Below are 22,683 nucleotides of genomic sequence, written 5' to 3'. Positions count from 1 at the left end.
CATTTCTACTCATCCTTTTAATCTGCTAGTAAGGTAACTGAGGGAACCTGAATCCTGACATTTAAACTGGCTCTGTTTCACTAACAGAGTATGATAGTGGGAGCTTCCACTGACGTATTCCTGTGTGGGCTCTACCCCCGACAGTCAGTAACATGAGAAACTGCTTTGGTTGTGGTGTCCCATGGGCCACTTGTAGCTCTGACTCTGCCTTAATGTGAAGCAAGCCACTTCGGCAAAGAGCCCACTTAAGAAATGGCTTTGCTCGACATCTGCCTAGTGAAGAGTTCACCCTCCCCAAAAAACAGAACACTTCACTCCCAGGAAAGTTGATTACCTGCAAAATAGAGCTAATACTCCAATATAGAGAAAATGCAAAATTGCTTCTTTTATTTCCACATTTTTCTACTGTGCCAGAACGAATTACCTGTTCCTCTATGCATTTGGAAGAAAGAAGGGCAGACTAAGGAAAAAATAACTTGATCTAAAAGGCATTTGTTACTTCCAAGTAATAATTATTTGGCACTGTTTCTTCACATCCTCAGCAGAAAAATAGGTCCTGACTAACACAATCAGAACGTGTTGACATGTGGAAAGTCCTATGTATATTTGCTGGAGAGATAGAGCCTGCTAGTTGTTTTGCTTGTTTTCCTGCATTGCTTGCATTTTTTATGTTTTCTGTGATCCCAACATGATCCAAGATTTGTAGAGGTGTCGGTTGGAAGGCCCTTGGGGAGTAACCACTTTGCTTTTCAATCTCATTGAGTCTACAGAGAAGTAGCAAGATCAGTGCCAAAACACAGCAAAGTTCACTTAAGAATGAGAACAGAAATATCCTAGATTTGGGAAACACTAAAATTACTTTGTCGGTGGCAATATTAAACCACCCCTCTTGCAGATGCTACTGTAGCTTTCATTCTACTTATTCATCCTAACATGATTACCAATGCCTCTAACTAAAACACACAAAGTTAATATGGCTGTTTAGGCAATGGTTTAGAGATTTGGGGGTCTCCCTTTTATACAGGTGCCATGTTTTGTTTTGTTTTTAAAATTTTAAAATTTAATTTTATTTATTTATTTTATACAGCAGGTTCTTATTAGTCATCAATTTTATACACATCAGTGTATACATGTCAATCCCAATTGCCCAGTTCATCACACCCCCACCCTCACCCCCTGCAGCTTTCCCCCCTTGGTGTCCATACGTTTGTTCTCTACATCTGTGTCTCAATTTCTGCCCTGCAAACTGGTTCATCTGTACCATTTTTCTAGGCTCCTCATATATGCGTTAATATACGATATTTGTTTTTCTCTTTCTGACTTACTTCACTCTGTATGACAGTCTCTAGATCCATCCACGTCTCTACAAATGACCCAGTTTTGTTCCTATTTATGGCTGAGTAATATTCCATTGTATATATGTACCACATCTTCTTTATCCATTTGTCTGTCGATGGGCATTTAGGTTGTTTCCATGACCTGGCTATTGTAAATAGTGCTGCAATGAACATTGAGGTGCATGTGTCTTTTTGAACTATGGTTTTCTCTGGGTATATGCCCAGTAGTGGGATTGCTGGATCATATGGTAATTCTATTTTTAGCTTTTTAAGGAACCTCCATACTGTTCTCCATAGTGGCTGTATCAATTTACATTCCCACCAACAGTGCAAGAGGGTTCCCCTTTCTCCACACCCTCTCCAGCATTTGTTGTTTGTAGATTTTCTGATGATGCCCATTCTAACTGGTGTGAGGTGATACCTCATTGTAGTTTTGATTTGCATTTCTCTAATAATTAGTGATGTTGAGCAGCTTTTCATGTGCTTCTTGGCCATCTGTATGTCTTCTTTGGAGAAATGTCTATTTAGATCTTCTGCCCATTTTTGGATTGGGTTGTTTGTTTTTTTAATATTGAGGTGCATGAGCTGTTTATATATTTTGGAGATTAATCCTTTGTCCGTTGATTCGTTTGCAAATATTTTCTCCCATTCTGAGGGTTGTCTTTTCGTCTTGTTTATGGTTTCCTTTGCTGTGCAAAAGCTTTGAAGTTTCATTAGGTCCCATTTGTTTATTTTTGTTTTTATTTCCATTACTCTAGGAGGTGGATCAAAAAGGATCTTGCTGTGATTTATGTCAAAGATTGTTCTTCCTATGTTTTCCTCTAAGAGTTTTATAGTGTCCGGTCTTACATTTAGGTCTTTAATCCATTTTGAGTTTATTTTTGTGTATGGTGTTAGGGAGTGTTCTAATTTCATTCTTTTACATGTAGCTGTTCAGTTTTCCCAGCACCACTTATTGAAGAGACTGTCTTTTCTCCATTGTATATCCTTGCCTCCTTTGTCATAGATTAGTTGACCATAGGTGTGTGGGTTTATCTCTGGGCTTTCTATCTTGTTCCATTGATCTATGTTTCTGTTTTTGTGCCAGTACCATATTGTCTTGATTACTGTAGCTTTGTAGTATAGTCTGAAGTCAGGGAGTCTGATTCCTGCAGCTCCGTTTTTTTTCCCTCAAGACTGCTTTGGCTATTCGGGGTTTTTTGTGTCTCCATACAAATTTTAAGATTTTTTGTTCTAGTTCCATAAAAAATGCCATTGGTAATTTGATAGGGATTGTATTGAATCTGTAGATTGCTTTGAGTAGTATAGTCATTTTCACAGTATTGATTCTTCCAATCCAAGAACATGGTATTTCTCTGCATCTGTTGGTATCATCTTTAATTTCTTTCATCAGTGTCTTATAGTTTTCTGCATACAGGTCTTTTGTCTCCCTAGGTAGGTTTATTCCTAGGTACTTTATTCTTTTTGTTGCAATGGTAAATGGGAGTGTTTCCTTAATTTCTCTTTCAGATTTTTCATCATTATTGTATAGGAATGCAAGAGGTTTCTGTGCATTAACAGGTGCCATGTTAATGCTGTTTTTTTTTTGTTGTTGTAACAAGCTTTACTCATGAGTATGCATACATTTTATGTATCCTTACATCATTAACTTGCTACAGGATGGAAACATATAACAGCTTCTTCTGAAACTAATTTACTTTCAGAACTTGCACAAGTTATGCATAATTTACTGAAGTTGATTTCAATCCCTAATCTCCTCTTTATCCTCTCACTACCTGAAAGCTCCAGATTGGATTCCCCAAGTGGCTCCTCTTCTGGTGTTTTTCTCTTTACTCTCACAGGTGGTCATGAGCCCATGAGCCAGGAGTGGGTGGCAAGGTCTGCCTATCTTTGCAGCTTCATCTGTGCTAAGAATGTGTTTATATTAAAGGACCAGCTGCTATGGCATTGGGGCAGAGATAAATGTTACCTCTTGTGTATTATAAACAAATGGCTAAGTGGGGATCAATATTAATATTAGAAAATGAGGACTCTGCCATCACTCACAGCTGAAGTCAACAGCAATCTCGACCCCTTCCCCCCTGCTTTTGGCATTAACTTGCCCTCCTCATGGAATAATTGCTGGTTGTCTGTGTTACCCACACACCATGAGCCATGGAAATGATGCTGTCATGACTTCCACATTTTAACTAAGGAAAGGTGAGCTGTGAAGAAGAGAAGGTTTGGCTTGAGCCCCACTTGGCAGGAATTCATTTTAAAAGTACTCCGCAAAGAAAATAGAGACCTAAGTACAGAGTAATTTCATTTTTTCCCCCACATGGTTAAGTTATTTTCTGAGCTACTGTAATTCTCATGACTCTGACATGGTTATTGCTATTTCAGCTGCTGGTGCTGTGAGATCTGAAGAAGTACCAGTTGGAAGGAAGCTTGTTTTTTTAAATTTAGGATGCTATTGAATTTACTGAATTGGATGACTTTATAATGGAGGCTCCTGGAATGCCAGTCCCTCACCTGATAGAAGATCAGGGATAAAACTGTCAAATATCTAAGCTTAAGCATGAATCACTTTAATAGATGCACAGACATGATTTGGTAATTCCATCTATCTGAGAGAAATTAAAGAAACCTGAGTGACTGTTTGACTTCCTCACACATGGATGCCCTATGCAGGATCCATGCATAATGGAAATGACTCAGCACTTTCCCTCTGAACCCAGTCTGTAGAAAACTTTCATAATTTAGATGTAAACCTGCGATGGAGCAAAACCTGAACCTGGCGATGGCTTTGGTACAAGTGCTTTTTGCCCCACAAGCTTTTCCACGTTATCTCCATGGGTTCCACTGCCGAAAGATGTAAAACAAATAGGCTTTCTTGTGTACTTGGAGGGAGAAATGACTTATAAAAAAACATACATTAAAACGAGAAAACAGATTTTGGTCATTTTGCTCCTGTTGACTTTTTCAAGTTAAAAAAAGTCAGAAAACCCCTCACAACCAGGAACTATTAATAGTAAAGGCAAATGGTAGCAGTGAAATAATGAAACTGTCACACTTAGTCAGAGCCCCCGTGTTTCAATTCCCAGCTCACTGATTTGTGATTTTAGCTAAGGTAATAAACTTCCCTGAGATTCAGTTTCTACATTTTTTCAATGTGGAGAAGATGATGGAATCCACCTGGTAGTATGACACATTCACTTCGTCTCTAGGAATCCGAAGGGCTGCCCTCAGGTAGAGACTGTGTGATACGGTGACAGCAGCCTTGGCTCAGGAGTCTGGCTTCTGATCCTGCTCTTGTCTCTACCTGGCTTGTGATCCCCGGCAAGTTACTTACCCTCCACTAACTAATTTCTTCACCTGAACAATGTTGATAGTGTACTTTGTTCTTATATACATGATATAGTGGGTCGAGTTCTAAGAAATCACTATTTTTTCCAGCTTTATTGAGATATAATCAATATATAGCATCTTGTAAGTTTAAGGTGTACACCATGCTAATTTGGTACACTAATACATTGCAAAATAATTACCCACGTATCGTTAGCTAACAACTCTATCATCTCACAAAATTACCATTTCTTTTATGTGGTGTGAATATTTCAGATCTACCTTTTTAGCAACTTTCAAGAATATAATGCAGTATTGTTAACTCATCACTATGCCCTACGTTAGATACCCCAAACTTATTCATCTTGTAACCGAAAGTTTGTACCTTTGGACAAACATCTCCCCATTCCACATACACCCCCTTACCCTCTATCCGCCGTCCCTGGTAAACACCATCTGGTCTCAGTTTTTAGATTCCACATATAATGATGTCATACAGTATTTGTCTTTCACTGTCTGACTAATTTCACTTAGCATAATGCCCTCAAGTTTCATCTATGTTGTCACAAATGGCAGGATTTCCTTCTTTCTCATGGCTGAATAATATTTCATTGTGTGTATATATACATATACGCACACACTACATCTTCTTTATCCATTCATCTGTTGTCAGACACTTAGGTTGTCTTGGCTATTGTGAACAATGCTGCAGTGAACATGGCAGTGCAGATATCTCTTCAAGATCCTGATTTCATTTCCTTTGAATATATACCCAGGAGTCGAATTGTTGGATCATATGGTAGTTCCATTTTCAATGTTTTGAGGAATCTCAATACTGTTTTCCATAGCAGCTGTACCAATTTACATTCCTACCAACAGTGCACAAGGATTCGCTTTGCTCCACATCTTTGCCAACACCTATCTCTTATCTTTTTGATGATAGTCATTCTAACAGGCATGAGGTGACAGCTCATTGTGGGTTTGATTTAAAAATTGCTATTTTTGTAAGTTAAAATAACCACATATGGGCAATTTCATGTAATTTGAGCTAAGTAGGATTTTTTATCTTTATAAATTTAGAGAGACTGTCATAGTGATCTCAAATTTAATTGCAAAAAAAGGAAATAAAGAGACAGGAAATGATTAGAGAGTGGTGGAGGTTTGGGGGGTAAAAGGGAGGCCAGTATTTTCCAGATTCTTTCATTTTATTATTTCCCTTCTCTTTGTTAAACTCCTAGGTGGTTTTATATATTTTGTTGTTGTTGTTTTGACAACATGAACATAGGTTTTGACAGATTGTTTTATTCTGCAGTGATCAGGTCACTTGTGGCAAGGGGTTCGTTTCTGGGCTCCACCTGCTAAGAGGACTCTAGAGACAGTGGTGTAAATTAAGAAGATTGCCCCCAGTGAGAACTTGAAACAATGGTGTGTTAAGAATAGTTGAAAGAACTAATGATGATATCCCAGAGAAGAGAAAAGTTAAGGGGATATTACAGTTGTCTTCAGAAACATAAAAAGCTATTGTGTTTAAGAGAGATTAGGTTTATTCCACTGAGATTTAAGATACTGAAATCAGACCAATGGGTAGAAGTTAATGTGATCCGGTCTCATCTCATCTTTTTAGATTTTCTAAAAGTCAGACGTCTCCAAAGAAGAAAGGGTTACCTTAAGAGGCTGTGAATACGTTATGAATGGAGGACAAGTACTTTGTAGGAACATTATGGAAGGGATTCAAATATTAGATGACTGGATGGTTCTAAGGCTTTTTCATGGTCTTCTAGTGCTGAAATTGTATGACTTCATAAAATTTTGATCCTTTCAGGGTTGTTACAGGATCAACCAAAAAAGCAGAGAGGCCCATTATTTGAAAACTGTAAAACACTTTGCATATGAACTATGTAAACTTTAGTTTCTTCTATGTGTTACCATTATTCCTACACCAAAGGAGTGTTTTAAAATTAATGTTGAGATATATACCTTGCAATTTACTTTGAGTCATAAAAAATGAGTTAATGTTTATCTTAGTGGCTGGGACTTATAGGTCAATAACAATAACTAAATAACTACATAACTTCCATAAAGTTAGAACAGATGAAAGATTTCCCTTGTGCCGTGCAGATAATTAATAAGAACAATTTTGTGCTAATATTAATTTATTAATGTCAAATAAATATTGGTACTTTAAGGGAAATAAAACTGGTGGTATGATAGACTTAAGTAGGGAGAGGAAGAGTAGGAGGGCTACCTTAGATTGAGTGGTCAGGGAATGCCTGTTGGAAGACATGTCATTTATCATCTCCTACCAGCTCAGATGGTAAGATGAAGTCAGGTCAGGCTTGATCTGGGGGATAAACATTCCAGGCAGAGGCAAGGGCAAGTGCAAAGCCTCCGAGGCAGGAAGGAGCTCGGTTCAAGGAACAGAAAAATAGCAGGCCAAGATGGGGAAGAGTGATGTGAAATGAGGGGTCAGAGGCAGCAGCAGGCCATATCATCTGGGACCTCATAGACTGAGTTAAGGATTCCCTTCTAAGCATAATAAGTCACTGGAGAGTAATAAGTAGGGGAACAAGCTGGCTATCATGTGGTAAGTGGGTTTTAGTGGCAAGCAAAGCAGTGGGAAAAGGGAGACCAGTAGAAGGAAGAAGAGACTTTCCCCAGTCCCTTCTAGTTGGGTTTATGATAATGAATCAGGTCAAAGGAGAACTAAGTAGAACTAAGTAGACAAAGGAGAACTAAGCTAGGCTTGAGTCATCTATCATCCTTATGCTTTTTGTCCTTATATCAATAATAATGACTTTTTTTTAAAATTGTGGGCTGTGGTTTTGCCATTAAATACCTCAGACCCTAATTGTGTCATCCATTTCATTTTACCCTAAAAAATTAACTAATGCAAAAGAACTGTTGTATGAAGATGGGGCAATGCTGGCAGGAAGATTGATCTGTCTTTATTGCCTCTTTAACCAAGTATCTAAATGTTGATGTAGTTCTGCGTACCTGTACAGAACAAAATGGAAATGTATCCAACTCTCTGGATAGAAAATGGATATTTTCCCAAATATCTGACTTTCTTCCCCCCCAAGTATTTCAGTTTATATTCAGATACTCTGAGAAACAGTAGCCACTGCCTGCTTCTGAAAATACTAATACTTATCACCTCTCTCTGACTATATAAAATATTCTGAGCCGATCGAGCAATACTTAAGCAGCAAAATATATTAATGTAGCCACAGAAAATAAAAATTATAGCTAATATTTATTGGTCACTTCTCTGCTGGACACTAACTGAAGTGCTTTATATGTATTAACTCATTTAATTCTCACAGTAATGGCATACATAGTAGGTACTATTTTTCACCCATGTTTAACATGTGGGAAAACTGAAGAAGAGAGAGGCTTGCTTAGAAACATGCTCTAACCACACTCACGTTACGTTTAAAAGGCCAAAGGTTTCGATAAACAGTAAAAAGTTCCATCAAAATAAGGGGACACTTATCTGTTTTTAATACCTACGTCTCAACATTCACTAGTAGTGTTATTGATTGACTTTTTTCTCATAGGAGATGATCTCCTTCAGCCAGATTCATTGATGGATCTAGGAGTGTGGTAGGGACATGAGGAATAACTTATTTCTCAGAGTGTTTCTTAGACCACCAGTTAGAAAAGGCAATTCAAGGGTGGATGTTGAAAGGGGGTTCCGTGCTCAGAGCACTCAGGGAACGGCTCCACATACAGCATCTTTTCAGGGAGGTGCGGTGAACGTTAATTTACTAAAGCATTTTTAAAAATTATTTTGAAGACTCATTTTAAGTCCAGAATTTTCCAGACTCATTCACTATGGAGACATTTTCCCTTCAAAGTAATAGTAATACCAGTTTTCGTAGAACACACATAATGAAGCGCAGTCTTTTGTAGAATATAGCAGTCAACTTGATACTCTGATAGGAGGTGATTAACTTGGGATCCACGAACTTCCTAAGACTAGCTGCAAAATGGTGTATATATGTGCTTATTGCACATATGTACTGCCCACCTTTTCTAGGCCCCCCTACCTCCCAGGTCTCAGGTTCATTGCCTTCCTCTGATTCTCAAAGGGACCTCTGACCCCCAGAATGGTTAAGAATCCCAGACAGGGATTTTCGCTGCAGAGGAACATACTTGATAGAATGAAATCCTTTTTAGCTAGTGTAAAAAGAATGTATAGAGGGACCAATGAGCTCATTGTTTATTTAAAGTTAAGAAAATAAGAGAGAGAATGCTGCTCTCCCTGACCCCTTCCAATTCCAGGCTTTTAAAAACACAAATCACTCAATAAGTGTGTGGCTCTGTCTTGTACTTGGCATTTCTAGAAAGCATAAAGTCAACCGAAGTATGCTTTCCTCTGAAGCCATCAGTGAAAAAATGAAAATGAAATCTCTTTGTGTTCCTCTAAACCTTTGTTTGAGCCAAGATTACATGATAACTGTCTGTAATATATATATATTTAGTTTGATGGTCAGATGGTCTGTGAAAAGTGGAGTCTTGCTCTTGAGGAGACCAGGACGTGAGTGAGAGAACAGCGATAGTGGAGGTCACAACACAGCATCGCATTTCCCTCATAAGGGGGTAAGTGAGGTGCAGGCTGGGACCCTGTGCTGTGCTCACCACTGTGTTGTCGGTACTTAACACAGTGCCTGGCACGTGGCAGTGTTCACTCAATATTTGTGGAATGAATAAACAGAGGGGCTTAGAAACAGAATAATTTTCATTTTATTGCCCAAAATATTCAGGGAGTCCTTCTGGCTTAATCCTTTCATTTTTAATATATGAGAAAACCTAGGCTCTAACTCAGACTAAGGGAGAAAAATTCTCAGAACTTGGCGGAGATCTAATAATTTTACAGAAGGTAGAAACTCTCGGAAAAAGAATTTCCAGAACCAGGTCTGGTTACCTTTAGAAAACTGAGATACTGTTCATTCTACTGTTAAGGTGACATGTGATTGAACTTCAACATTTAACAACTGAGAATAACTTGGATGGATAGAACCAGGAAACTGAGAGGTTGACAAGACACAAATCAGACAAAGAGGGACCAATATAATGTGAATTTTATTGCTGTTAGGTGAAAAAGCATGTATTATGATAATTTGCTTTTTAAAAATGACTGTATAACAGGATGTGGTATGGTTCAATCTATTTGAAATTTTCTTCTTTCATTTTGTTCTCCTGTAATGAATAAACAATGATTTACTTAAAATAAGCTTATGGCTATATGAACAATGAATTTCTTAATTTTCCTCCCCAAATTAACCTTAAATCATTCCATCCACCATGCTTTCCTTCATAAGCATAGCTAACCCCAGGAAGTAATTATTACCAGTAAAGGCAGGCAATTTGGCAAAACTTGAGTCTCTTCAAGACTTTAACAGTAATTTCATATTCATTTCTCTTTGGTGTCTCAAATCATTTCTTTTTCCATCTTTGAAAAAAAGATCTCAGCTTCTCAGTTAAAGGAAGTAGACATTAGGATTTCTAAAATACTTTTCTTTTCTAATGAGGAATCCTCACATTTAAAATGCAAAGGATACCGGTAAATTAGAAGCTTGTCAAACTATTGTAAATGTGTTGGACATCGTAGGGAAATGGGAAAAGCAAAAACTTATCAGATTCCCAGGCTTTTACTGGCTCTTGGAAAACAAGAAATAGGTAACTCAGACCCATAAAAAAAAAAAAAAAAAGGAAATAGGTAACTCCGTGGCACTTTTCTCAAGAATGTGAATGCCCCAGAGGCTTCTGTGCTTTGATTCCTGTTGTCATAGAGGTCAGAAAGTTAGGACATGACTGGAGTTAAAATGAAATGAGGTGATGGTGTGAGACCAGGAGAACAAGGCCTGGACATTGACACTGTAGCCTTAGACAGAAGTCACTGCTAAATGATAGAATTATGATGAAGTTATTCCTTTTCTGACAAAAGTCAACAGAAGATGTTCACCTGGTTCCTTTCACCTGAAAGTTTATTAACAAAGTCTGATTTGTTAATGCTTATTTCTATATGGATGTAATGTCTGACGATGTGTCTGAAATACATTACATTTACAAGCAATCAGTGTGTTTCTTGAATATTAAAAAAATTAGCTTTGGGACTTTTACCTTGCATACAAATGTTCTTTATTTCTTTTTTATTGTTCTGTGTGTTGTGTTTTCAGTATAAATATTTAACATATCAAGATTTAATAAAACCCAAAACAGAGATAACATTTGGAAAAGTAGCTTCTTAGTCTATAAAATAGCTATGGTATTTGTCTATGTGCAAACTTGTATTTTCATAGCTCATAATCATTAAGTAAAATGTTTTTAAAAATTTACTCAAATGTTAGGGGTGTTTTTTTGTTTTTTGTTTTTTTAGGTAGGTGATATATATTTAAAATACTGTGTGTATGTTTAAGGACTACCATAAAAATTGTCTAGTCGTTATCTGGATTTTAACAAAAATAGAGGCAAACTTGCCATTTATAAACACGAGAACATATCATATTTACATCATTGTTTCCTGTCTTCTATCTTCTTAAAATTTATTAAACTCAATACTAATACAGAGAAAGTACAATCATCCTATTAATACAGGAAGGACAATAGTTTGTATTCTTTTTTTTTGGGGGGGGGGGATAAAGTCTTTATTGATAAATAGGTTAAATAGAATAAATAGAATGGTGGTTTGTTAGGGAATAAAAATGCAAGCAGAATCTCAGTGTTTCTCCACTTTGGCCTCTAGCTCTTGGCTTCTGCTTCTTACTGGACCCTTTGGACAGTGAGGCCTTGCTGGGCAAGCCAGGCCTTCTTGGGCCCTTGGGGGTCTCTGTCTTCCTGGCCAGTGATGCAAGCATCATCTTGGACCCACTGCCCTTAGGAGGAGCAGTAGCCTCGGCTCTTGGCCTCCTCAGCTGCTTGGATAGTGACCTCTTTAAGGACCTTGGCTTCCTTCTTTTTTTTCTGGGGAAGCAGCTCCATTCTTGCCCTTGGTGACCATGAGTTCTGAACTCTGACTCTCAGCTTTTGTTTTCCTGTGGGCCTTGGCATCTCAGCGGCTCCTTCTGCCTTTGACCTTTGACTTCCTGCCTGGTTCGTTGGCACTGGGAGGGGCCTGTGTAGCCTTGACTGGCTGTGGGGAGGCCTTCCTGGCCTTGCCCAATTTTCCCTCTTGGTCTTTGGTCTGGCTGCCTTTCCTGGGGGTCTTCTCCTTAGGTACTCCTGGTTTGGAGGGAGACGTCCTCACCTCTGCTGGCTTCTTTTTTTTTTTTTTTTTTCCACACACACACACTGTATTTTATTTTTACAAGAGATAAATAGACTGACTTTGTCTCCCTAATGTAGCCACTTTGCTCACAGAGGTGGCATTTCTCATGGACAGAGTGCAGTGTTAGAAGCCAAGGCCCAGTTAATGTTTCCTGAGATAAGCAACTCCCAATGTAGTGTAGTTTCAGGGGTGTCAGGAAGTGATGCTTCAAGTTATAACAATGCTGATCCCTTGCATTTGGGCAACCCACGGTCATTGTGGAACACCCAGAGTATCTCATGTTCATATCTTCTTGAGCTAGAGGATAAGATCTTTTTCTGGGAAAGCTGGTCAAATTTTATTGACAACGGTTTTGGTAAGGAACCCTTTTATTTGAGAATGGCTGTAAAAAACATTTACTGCTTTTTATGATTTTTTAAAGGGTTTTTTAAAAAAATTAATTTTTATTGGAGTATAGTTGATTTACAATGTTGTGTTAGTTTCTGCTGTACAGCAAAGTGAATCAGTTATACATATACATATATCTACTCTTTTTTCAATTCTTTCCCCATATAGATCATTACAGAGTATTGAGTAGTGTTCCCTGTGCTATACAGTAGGTTCTTATCTATTTTACATATAGTAGTGTGTATATGTCAATCCCAATCTCCCAATTTATCCCCCCCTTTCCCCCTTGGTAACCATAAGTGTGTTTTCTACATCTGTGACTCTATTTCTATTTTGTAAATAAGTTCATTTGTACCATTTTTAAAGATTCTACATATAAGCGATATCATATGATGTGTGTCTTTCTCTGTCTGACTTACTTCACTCAGTATGACAATCTCTAGGTCCATCCATGTCACTGCAAATACTCGTTGAACAAATACTCATTGACAAAAAAGCAAAAATACGGTAAAGTAGGAGGAAGAAGAGGAAAAAGCAGGATCTGTGGAATTAGTTTAGCTTGGGTTTAAATCCTGGCCTGGCCTCTATCTAGTTTTCTTGCCTTGATTATGCTCTTCTGTAAATGGCATATTAAAACTTTGTAGAGTTCTGAGGATTAAATGAGATACTGCATGTCAATTACCTAACATGTTTCCTGAAACATGCAAGCTTTTGAATAAATAGTACATATAGTATTATTAATATTATTACATGAAAATAGCTGTAATTTAATATTCAACCACCAAGTGCTGACAATTCTAACATTTTCATGTATTTCCTTCTGTTCATTTTTTTTTTTTAGAGTTTTAAAGTTTTATTTCTTTGTAAAATGCTCATCAAGAGTTCAAACAGTGCTTGCATTATTCTCATTGTATAACTTATTTTTTTTTAGTATATCTTTATTGGAGTATAACTGCTTCACAATACTGTGTTAGTTTCTGTTGCACAACAAAGTGAATCAGCCATATGCATACACATGTCCCATATCCCCTCCCTCTTGAGCCTCTTTAGGCATACATTTACATTGTTGAGATCATATTGTATATACAGTTTTTTATACTTTGTTTTATTTAACACAAAAAGAGATCGTTTTTCATGTATCAAGAAGAGATAGTTTTTCATGTATCAAATTGGCATTGGTGATAAAAAGATAACACTTGAGACTGAGAGTTACAAGCGCTGTTGTTTATCATCGGTGAGAGTATCAGCTAGTATAACCTTTCTGAAAAGCAATTTAGGAAACATTTCAAGAGCATTAAAAATCATTTTTGTTTGACCTGGTAATTTTACTTCTATATAGCCAGTCTGAGGAAATAAGTGAATATATGAACTCATGGTCTCATGGTCAAGGAAATTCCTTGAAGCGTCATTTATAACAACAGGAGGATAAAAATCATTACTTCCTACCATAAGGAAACTGCTAGATAAATTATACTACATTAAAAATATAAAAATAAAATGTACAAAGACTAATTGATAACATGGAAAAAGTTCTTGATATGATGATGCATGGAATGAACATAATGCATGCTGCAAAACCCCAGTATTTTGATTTAGTTTTTAAAAAAGCAAGCATGTATGGAGAATGGCCTGGAAAAATATATGCCTAAATGTTAGTAACGATTATCTCTGGCTGTTGGGATTATATATGATATTCATTGAAGTATTTAGTTATTTATTGTATTTCTCAAATTTTCTACTTTGAATGTGGGCTTATGTAAACATAAAAGGTGAACAGATATGTATGTATGTATATACACACACATACACATATACATACATGCATGTTTACACACACATATTCACCTTTTATGGTTACAGGTATTCAATGCCAGTGTTCAATGCAGAAAATTTGAGAAAAATACACACGTACACACACACATATATACGTATAAATGCACATATACACACATATGAAACAGAAGCAAACATTATATCCTGAGAATTTTCCCATGCCATTAACTAGTCTTAAAATTTCAGAACTATGTATTTTTAATAGCTTTACAGTGTTTCATTTTGAAGATATACCATAATGTCCTTAACTTTTTTTTTGGTATTGTTTAAAATGTGTAAATAATGGCAGTGTACGTCTTTGCATATAAATATCTTTGTTAGCATTTCTAGACCATTCGCTTTGTGGTGCAAAGACATCGTTGGGTCACGTAAGCAAACCTGGGGGGAGTACAAGTGGGTGTGTGCATACACACACCTGGACATGCACCTCCAGGAGCAGGAAGGAGGAAATGAGACCAACCTTTCAGAGAGTGGAGAGAAATGACGTGGCATTTCTGGGAAGGAAGGAAAAGGCTTTTCTAATTGGAGACCAGGATATTCTGAGGATGACCTATTTCTTGGGAGAGAATTTAACCAGCATGCTGCTGTGGCCGCTTCATGTTTTTTATTTTTTTTATTTTTTCTTTTATATTGAACTTTCCTTGAAGATTTCTTTGCCTGACTAGACTCTTACCTTTCAAGACACACTTGCGCTCTAATGGTTTCCAATGTGGGCTGAGGGCAGGGCTCTCACAGCACCCTGTGCCCACTTCCATCTTTGCAATTTCTCTTCTATGTTGAACTGATCTATATACTTAAGTGGTCTCCATACCCTGCTCTCTTGCATGCATCTCAGGGGCAATCTCAGGGGTAATGAGGCTAATTCTTACTCATTTTTATGTCTCCAGTGCAATTAAAGGTGCTTGGCGGATAGTGGGTGCTCCATAAATGTTTTTTTGGGACCAGCAATACATTGGTACGAAGTGGAAATCCCAAATGGAGGGACAGTGGAGAGGGACACGTGTAACCCTGTGTTTCCTCTCTGCCCTTTGCTCCCTTATCACACTGATTATGAATAAATCAGCATGATGTTCATGTTAAGCCTTTCTAAAAGAACAGAAACTTTCCCAAGCTACCTGCAAACCCGCTTTTTGCCATGATGCTCACTGTAGCTCATTGCGGTCACGTGTTTTTTCTATAAGCTTGCATTAATGTGCTGCTAGTGAGGAACATTGGCCTTCCAGTAAGATCCAGTATTCTCTTTGCTGAGCATGTGGCACATAAAGCAGGATATTCCCCTAAGGAACTCAAGGGCTTTGTAGAAGTAAGTTATCCAATGTGAAGGTTAATATTTGTACTGCAGTTTATAAATTAAAAGTGATTTCATCTACATTATCTCACTTAATTTGCTGATGGCTAATATTCCTTTGAGAATAAAGCTGTTCATGCCACAGTTTCAGATAAAACTTTAAGATAGAGTCCTACTGAGAAAAGTAATCCCCGTAATGGTACTGTTATCAGATCATTTTCTTCTGAGAGGTATTTGCGAGTGGACAAATACTGGTCTTGAAGGACAGGAAGGGGGAAAATGACATAAAAGAGAATAAGCACACCAATCAGAGAGAAGTTTTTCATGATTCACAGTGTTTCTTGCGGTAGCTCAGGTTGGAGGAAGAAAACCCAGCTTAGCATCTATCATGGTTCTCTTAAAATTGAAAGCGCAATCATAGGCCAACTTCTCAACTTAATTCCCCTAACTTTTGCAAAGGCCTGCATCATCATCGTAATCATCATCATCATCATCATCATCATTGTCATCGTCATCGTCATCATCATCATCAAATGTGTGTTTGCTATGTGTCAGATGCTGCTCTAAGAGTCATATATGAATTATCTAAATAAATCCTCTAAGAAATTTATGAGATACATTTATTGTTATGTACATATTAGAGATGAAGAAACTGAGGCACCTTGCCCAAAGTCAAAGAAAGTGGTGAAACAGGAATTTAAATCCAGCCAATTTGACTACAGTTTCCTTATCAATTGATACACAGCACTACTTCTCCTCATTTTTATCTTTATATTCATCATAAGCCCAAATCATCTCTATTTGCTCTGAATCTTTTAAGTACTAGTACTTTATAAGTATATATTTTATGGCATCTTTCAAATGATATTGTCTTGTATTATAGCCATTGGTGTACAAATATTATATTCTTACTTTCTTTGCTCCAGTATCACTAACCTTTCTCCTCTTTGGTATTTACTTATCTCCTACCTTCCCCATGGAGACTTTCTATAAACTGTTTCCTCCCCTTGGGATTTGATTTGACTTCTACTTCTTCATCTAAATCAGTGTTTCTCAATGTTGGTTGTACATTGTAATCACCTGGGGATCCTTAAATAATACTAATGACTGGGTCTCACCCCCAGAGAGTCTGATTTACTTGGTGTGGCCAGGATAGCAAGATTTCCAAAAGCTCCCCAAGTTATTTAAATGTGCAGCTAAAATTGAGAAACACTGGTCTGAACATTTACTACTCATTTTTCATATCTTAGTTGCAGCATTTTCACCTCCTTCACTAGGGTTCAAAGTCCCTATTACAATCTGTCATAACACGATGTAGTTATAGCCCATAGACCCCCTGGAATTGGTAGTGCCCATGGGGAGGAGGGGAGCACTGAGAGTCTGGGGTACTGAAAGCAAAGTGAAGAAAGTATATGAGCGAGGAGGGGTTGATTAGCTGTGTCACATGCTAAGTCATGTAAGATGAGAGCAAAGACTTGACCAATGGATTTAGTAACATGACGTCACTGGTAGTCTTGACAAGATCAACAGAGGCCATTGGAGTGGTGGGAAATGCAACCCTGAGTGGAAAACAAAAAATTGATGATTCAGGAGAGAGAGGGAGACAATCGCCAGGGCAATATTCTTGGGTAGGCGAGAGGGATGGGGTTTAGTGCGCTTCATCTCATTTAATCCTTGCCACAGTACTAAGAGGCAGATATTATTTTTATTTCCACTTTACATTTGAGGAAAGTGAGGCTTAGAGAGGTGTCTAACTTGTCCAAGTTCACAGAGCTCACAGTTGTCAGAGCTGGGATCAAATGTAAGTCTACCTGCCTACAAAACCCTTAGCAACTATATCCCCTTGTCCCTTATTGGTAAGAAATATCCTTTTATTTGCAGCTAAGTCAGCTGTATATGCATTTCTTCCTGAGCTTATTATTTTCAAGAACCTGTTTCTCCTAAAGCAAAATTCTGCTTAACGATACACTATATACAATCTATATAAACTAGATACCAATGTACTCTTTAGATTAAAAGAAAGAAATCTTTGGGACCTGAAGCTCTGACGAAACTATTGAGCATATTAGCTTTCTCTAAGTCAGTGACAAAACTGCCTGTTCAGGTATCTCCTGGCTTCAGGAGTCCTGGTTAGAGCCCTGATCCCCTGACACAAGTAATTCTCAAGATCTCTTACACTCTTGAAGGAGCCTCATAGCAGCTTCCCACAAGCTGGGCTGTAAATGACTGAGAGTCGGTAGCTGGAGACTGAGGTAGAGGATGAGTGTTGGTAGGTGAGAGCAGTATTACACCTAATCCTTGATGACCTAACTCCTGGGGTGATACAGTAAGAGTAACGTGCTGATAAGTATTTAACAACCAGCTCTAGGAAAAAGAAGAACCCTGATTTGTAGTACTTGCCCACTTCTGTGGTGTAAATACTCTCACCATGGCTAATTTCAGGCTATCAGCTTGAAGTCACTAAATGGTAGTCAGGAAGAGATGAGAACAATAGACCCTCAAGAGTCTGTACAAAACTGGCTCCGGCACACCATCAGATAAGAAAAAGTTTTCCCCTGTATCGCTCAGTGGACATTCTTACTTCCTGAAGCAGCATAAAGTGAAGCAGCACGAAGAGACAGAAGGAACATGGTATTCAAATTTCCAGAGAATGGCAGTCTGGTTCTGATTCAATGATTAGCCATGTGGCTTTTGCCAACTCGCTTAGCTTCTTTGGACTCTGAGAAATGAAGCAGCTGGCCCTTTAAGGCTCTTGAGAGTTTGAAGATGCTGTGATGCAGTAGCATATAGGATGCTGGAAGTCAGCCCTCTCCTCCGTAGAGGTGGAGAAAATCTCCTGTAAAACTGTGTGCTACATTGTGCTTTTGGGTTTCAGATGAAACCTTGCCTTTCCTCAGTAGCTTGCCCATGCTCTTCTCTATCACTGTGGCCTTTGAGATTTCTCAAAGAGACCAGCAGGGATGTTTGAGGCTGTTCAACGAGGCTGTCTAAATAATGAAAAGGAGTATGCAGTCACACCAGATAACTTCTCATTCTGGGGATAGATAGAACTGCAGTCTTAACCTTTAATTTTACGGCCTTCCCATCTTTTGCTAACCCTTTAACATTATATTAACAAAAGATGGACTGGGCAGGAGCAGGGAAGGGCTTAATGCTCTTTATGATCTATTTTAACATTTTTATCTCTCTTAAAAAATAAATTTGCCATAAGAATTAAAACTGTATTTTATCCTTTTAAATGTAGCCTTAGATGATGTAGATGACTGTGCTGGCAGCCAGTCAAGTCTACACAAAGCCCACATTGAATCTTCCTTCTGACTACAGCTGTGCGTGATATTTTAGGCAATTTTTTATGCGGGTCATAAATGAGGTGGAAACCGTGATTATGCCAATTATGGAATAATACATCTCCACCAAAAAAGCAACTGCCAGTTTTCAGACATGTGTATGTATTTACAGGATCCAGCCCTCCTTTTCTCATCACTAGATGGCATGTTGTTGACCTGATAAAAGATTTCTGGGTGAAGTGCTGTAGGCACTTAATAACCTATCGCTGTAGAACCTAGGATTGCAAAAAAGTATCACGATTTCCTCTTACAGCACTATCTATTTGGTAAAATGTAGCCCTTTAGCCACTGAATATTCTGAAGTAGGGGGTGGGTTTTAGCTGTAAAAACCTATTCCACTACATATGTAGATGGATCGGTCTAGCTATCTAACTAGACAAAGACCAAAAATGAATGGGAAGGGAAGTTTAAGAATACAGAAATATCATATTTCACTGTGTTACATGAAATGGTGTCAAGAAAGAAGAAGAAAAGTATTACCTAAAGATGAGGGATTGATGCTTTTCTGCTTCTCTTGCCTATGCTTGACACAATATAGATGCTTTCTATCTGCATCTAGTATTAACACAGAGATTAAACAATTTAAATTGGAAAGTTTGAGAGGGAAAAATTAAAATGTTGAGTAAATGATTACAGAATAAAATAAACCTTTGATGTGAACCTTGACAACTGTTTATCCAAATTAACATGGCATTACATTTCAGGCTGTAAAGATGAAGCTATTAGCATGAGTGTGTGTATATGGGCTGAACCATCAATCAGTTCTCACTGACAAATAAAACCCAGAGCCAAAGATATTTGCTCCACCAGCACTTTGCTGTCATCCTGCGGACCACTTCTGGCAGAATGACAGCCCTTCAAGTTGCTGACTGAACTGAGCCTGCCATGTGAGCAGCAGAGAGCATTGTAGCTGCAGGCAATCATATTAGGGGGCAGATTTCCTACATTTGAGAATTTGTCTTTAGAGCTTTCTGGAAGGTTTTAACCAGAGACTGGATGACCACTTGCTAGGGGTGCTGAAGATGATACTATTGCATTGGATAGAGGGTTCTGTTGTGTAACTTACATGTTTTTTTCCCCCAATTTTGTCCTTTATTCCATAAAAAAGAGAGAATGTGTCTCATTAAGACCATCAGTAGCAACTTTTGTTTGGCACTGAGCAGCTCTCCAAAATTATATGTTGAATATTTGAATGAATGAATGAATGAATGGCAGATCTGGCCAGATACCATGTTGAATTCTGTGCCACTGTGTCATACTTCCGAGGAGCGTCAGTAGTGAGAACCTTCTCTGCCACATTATGAGTGTTCATATGTAATTCTTGAACTGCAGATAAAATATCAGGTGTTAAGGACCTTCTTCCCTCTCATCTTGGCCTAATGGAAGAATGAATTGGGATTTTGCACATCTTCAGAAACATTACTCGGGATTGTAATTTTGGCATCTTAGGCATCATTTAATAATCAATTCACAAACACATTAGCCTGGCTTGCATAACGTTGGATGTTCCTGATTGGGAAGGCTGACTGATTAAATTTCAAGATAAAGGCATTAAAGCTTGAAGGTCAGATTAAAGGTCTAGTGTACGTAATGATTGGGGAGATACTGATGGCTTTCCTTGACCTTAAGGGAATCACTTGTCTGACCAAAATGACATTCACTTTTAAGATGTTAGCATCAGTTCTAGGACAATTCTAAGATTTCCCTTGTTTGTGTCGTTGTGCAATAATCTTTTATCTAACTGAGTTTAATGACCAAGATGCAGGCTTCTTCTTCAAAAGAGCTTTGCTGCCTTTGTCCACACATTATAGGTAAATTACCACTACAGTGGATTCTAGAAGCATTCAACCTTGAAAATCATATGTCAGTAGATTCTGTGAGGAGTCAGCCTTGAAAACCACTGATGTTTCAGGAGGAACTTTCTAGCACATATTTTACTGAGATACTGTAGTTTATGCGATCATCTTCTAGCTATGATTCATCTTGCCAACCTTCATACATAAAGTCATAAACAATTCAGTTTCCAGTTATGTTCACATTATACATTCTTCTTATGGTCTATCACTGCTGTATGGGGAAACTACCTCTTTTGACAGCCTTTAGATTTGAAATTCTTAGGTGTTGGATTTAATGCATCTCCTCTTGAATTTTGTATTTTGACCTGATGGCACTGGTTTTCGGCTTGCAGCATAAACCCTATTATTCGTCAGCAGGTGCCTATCACATTGATAACAGAATTTTAGAAGGGGATAATGATTGATTTTGAAATGCATATGACTCTTATCACACTTCAATAGAAGAGGTGCCATAAAGATGGAGTAAACATGACAAACAAAAGACCTGCTGACCTATTTTTGCTTGAACAGGTAGAATACAGTTTCTTCCCAGCTAATTTGTTGTAAAAAGAAAAATTCATTTCAATTCCTCTTGTGTGCATTACACGAAACCATAATCAAATGAGATCAAGGCTATAATCAAATGAGATGAAGACTATAATCAGATGAGATCAGGTGAAATGGATGGTCTATTTGTGAGAGAGGGATAGTTTGTAAATAACGTATCTCAAAAACAGAAGTACAAATGGCAAAGATAAGGATTAAGTTCATCACCCCTTGGGAGCAAGACCAAAACCATCATATATATACCTTTTATTTCATCTAATTCAACATCCTTACATCTTTAGTTTAAATTATGCAGGATTTCACCAGATTATGTACCTCTTATGGAGAAATGCCATGTGATGTCTTTTCCAGGTGTGTATATTAGTCTGCTTGGGCTGCCATGACAAAATACCATTGACTGGGTTACTTAAACAACAGAAATTTATTTTTCACAGTTCTAGAGCTGAGAAGTCTGAGAGCAAAGTTCTGGGGGAGGTTTCTGGTGAGAGTTCTCTTCCTGGCTTCTAGTAGTGTTCTCCTGTGGCAGAGAGAGATCTCTCTTTTTTTTATAAAGCCACAGTCCTATCAGATTAGGGCCCCATCCTTATGACCTCAGTTAACCTTAATTACCTCCTAAGGACCCTTATCTCCTGTCCCACTGGAGGTCAAGGCTTTAACATAACAGAATTCAGTCCACAGCAGCAGAGTTGTGGGTTTTCATTTCCTGGCCACTTTAACAAATATTTACATATAGGTCCAAGGTGTTATGTTGGTGCGTAAAAATATAAGTAAGACAGGATTCTTAACCTCGAGGATCTTACAGTAAAGCTTATTGGCTTCTTGCTCTCGAGGGACTTAACAATGCAAAAACAGGGTAAGAGACACAAAAGAAACGTCAAAATAGGCCCTAAAAATTTATGAAAAGGAAAGATCAGTTCATTTGGGGAGGAGGAGACATGAAAAGGTTTCATGTGGAAGTGGCATTTAAGATGGTTGCTAGAGGATGGATAGACTTTTTGACAAGCAGAAACAAAAGTGAGGATATTTCAGGCATAGAGGCCAAATACATATTATTTTCTACTGCTGCTGAAACAAATTACCATAAACTTAGTGACTTACAGCAACACAAATGTATTAAATCACAGTTCTGTTGGTTAAAATCTGTCACACTTGGCTAAAATCAAGGTGTCAGCAGGGCTGCATTTCTTTCTAGAGGCTCTAGGGGACAATCCATTTCCTTGTCTTTTCTACCTTCTAGAGGCCACCAGAATTCCTTGGCTTATGGTCCCATCTTCCATCTTTAAAGTCAGCAAGATTGCATCTCTCTGACTTTAGCTGGGAAAAGTTCTCTGCTTTTAAGGACTGATGAGTATATTGGGTCCAAATCAAGGGTAGTCTCCCTATCTCAAGGTCAGTGACCTTAATTACATTTGTAAAGCTCCATTTGCTTTGTAAGGTAACATATTCATAGGTTCTGGGGATTAGGATGTGGCTATCTTTGAGGGAGCTATTATTT

At 38.0% G+C, this 22,683-nt stretch overlaps 1 protein-coding gene, 1 long non-coding RNA gene and 1 pseudogene across 2 annotated transcripts in view; 1 reads left to right on the top strand and 2 right to left on the bottom strand.

Moving 5' to 3' along the window:
• Positions 1–22,683, top strand: part of LOC133100531 (uncharacterized) — a 232,872-nt gene that overhangs the window by 86,157 nt on the left and 124,032 nt on the right. The gene's annotated exons all lie outside the window — the stretch shown is intronic.
• Positions 1–22,683, bottom strand: part of VWC2L (von Willebrand factor C domain containing 2 like) — a 154,891-nt gene that overhangs the window by 42,516 nt on the left and 89,692 nt on the right. The gene's annotated exons all lie outside the window — the stretch shown is intronic.
• Positions 4,076–14,906, bottom strand: LOC133082353 (histone H1.8-like; annotated as a pseudogene).

The sequence above is a fragment of the Eubalaena glacialis genome, chromosome 1, assembly GCF_028564815.1.
Source record: "Eubalaena glacialis isolate mEubGla1 chromosome 1, mEubGla1.1.hap2.+ XY, whole genome shotgun sequence".
In the NCBI taxonomy this organism is placed as follows: domain Eukaryota; kingdom Metazoa; phylum Chordata; class Mammalia; order Artiodactyla; family Balaenidae; genus Eubalaena; species Eubalaena glacialis.
Note: the sequence above shows the minus strand (reverse complement) of the source record. Positions and strands in the feature narration are given on the sequence as shown.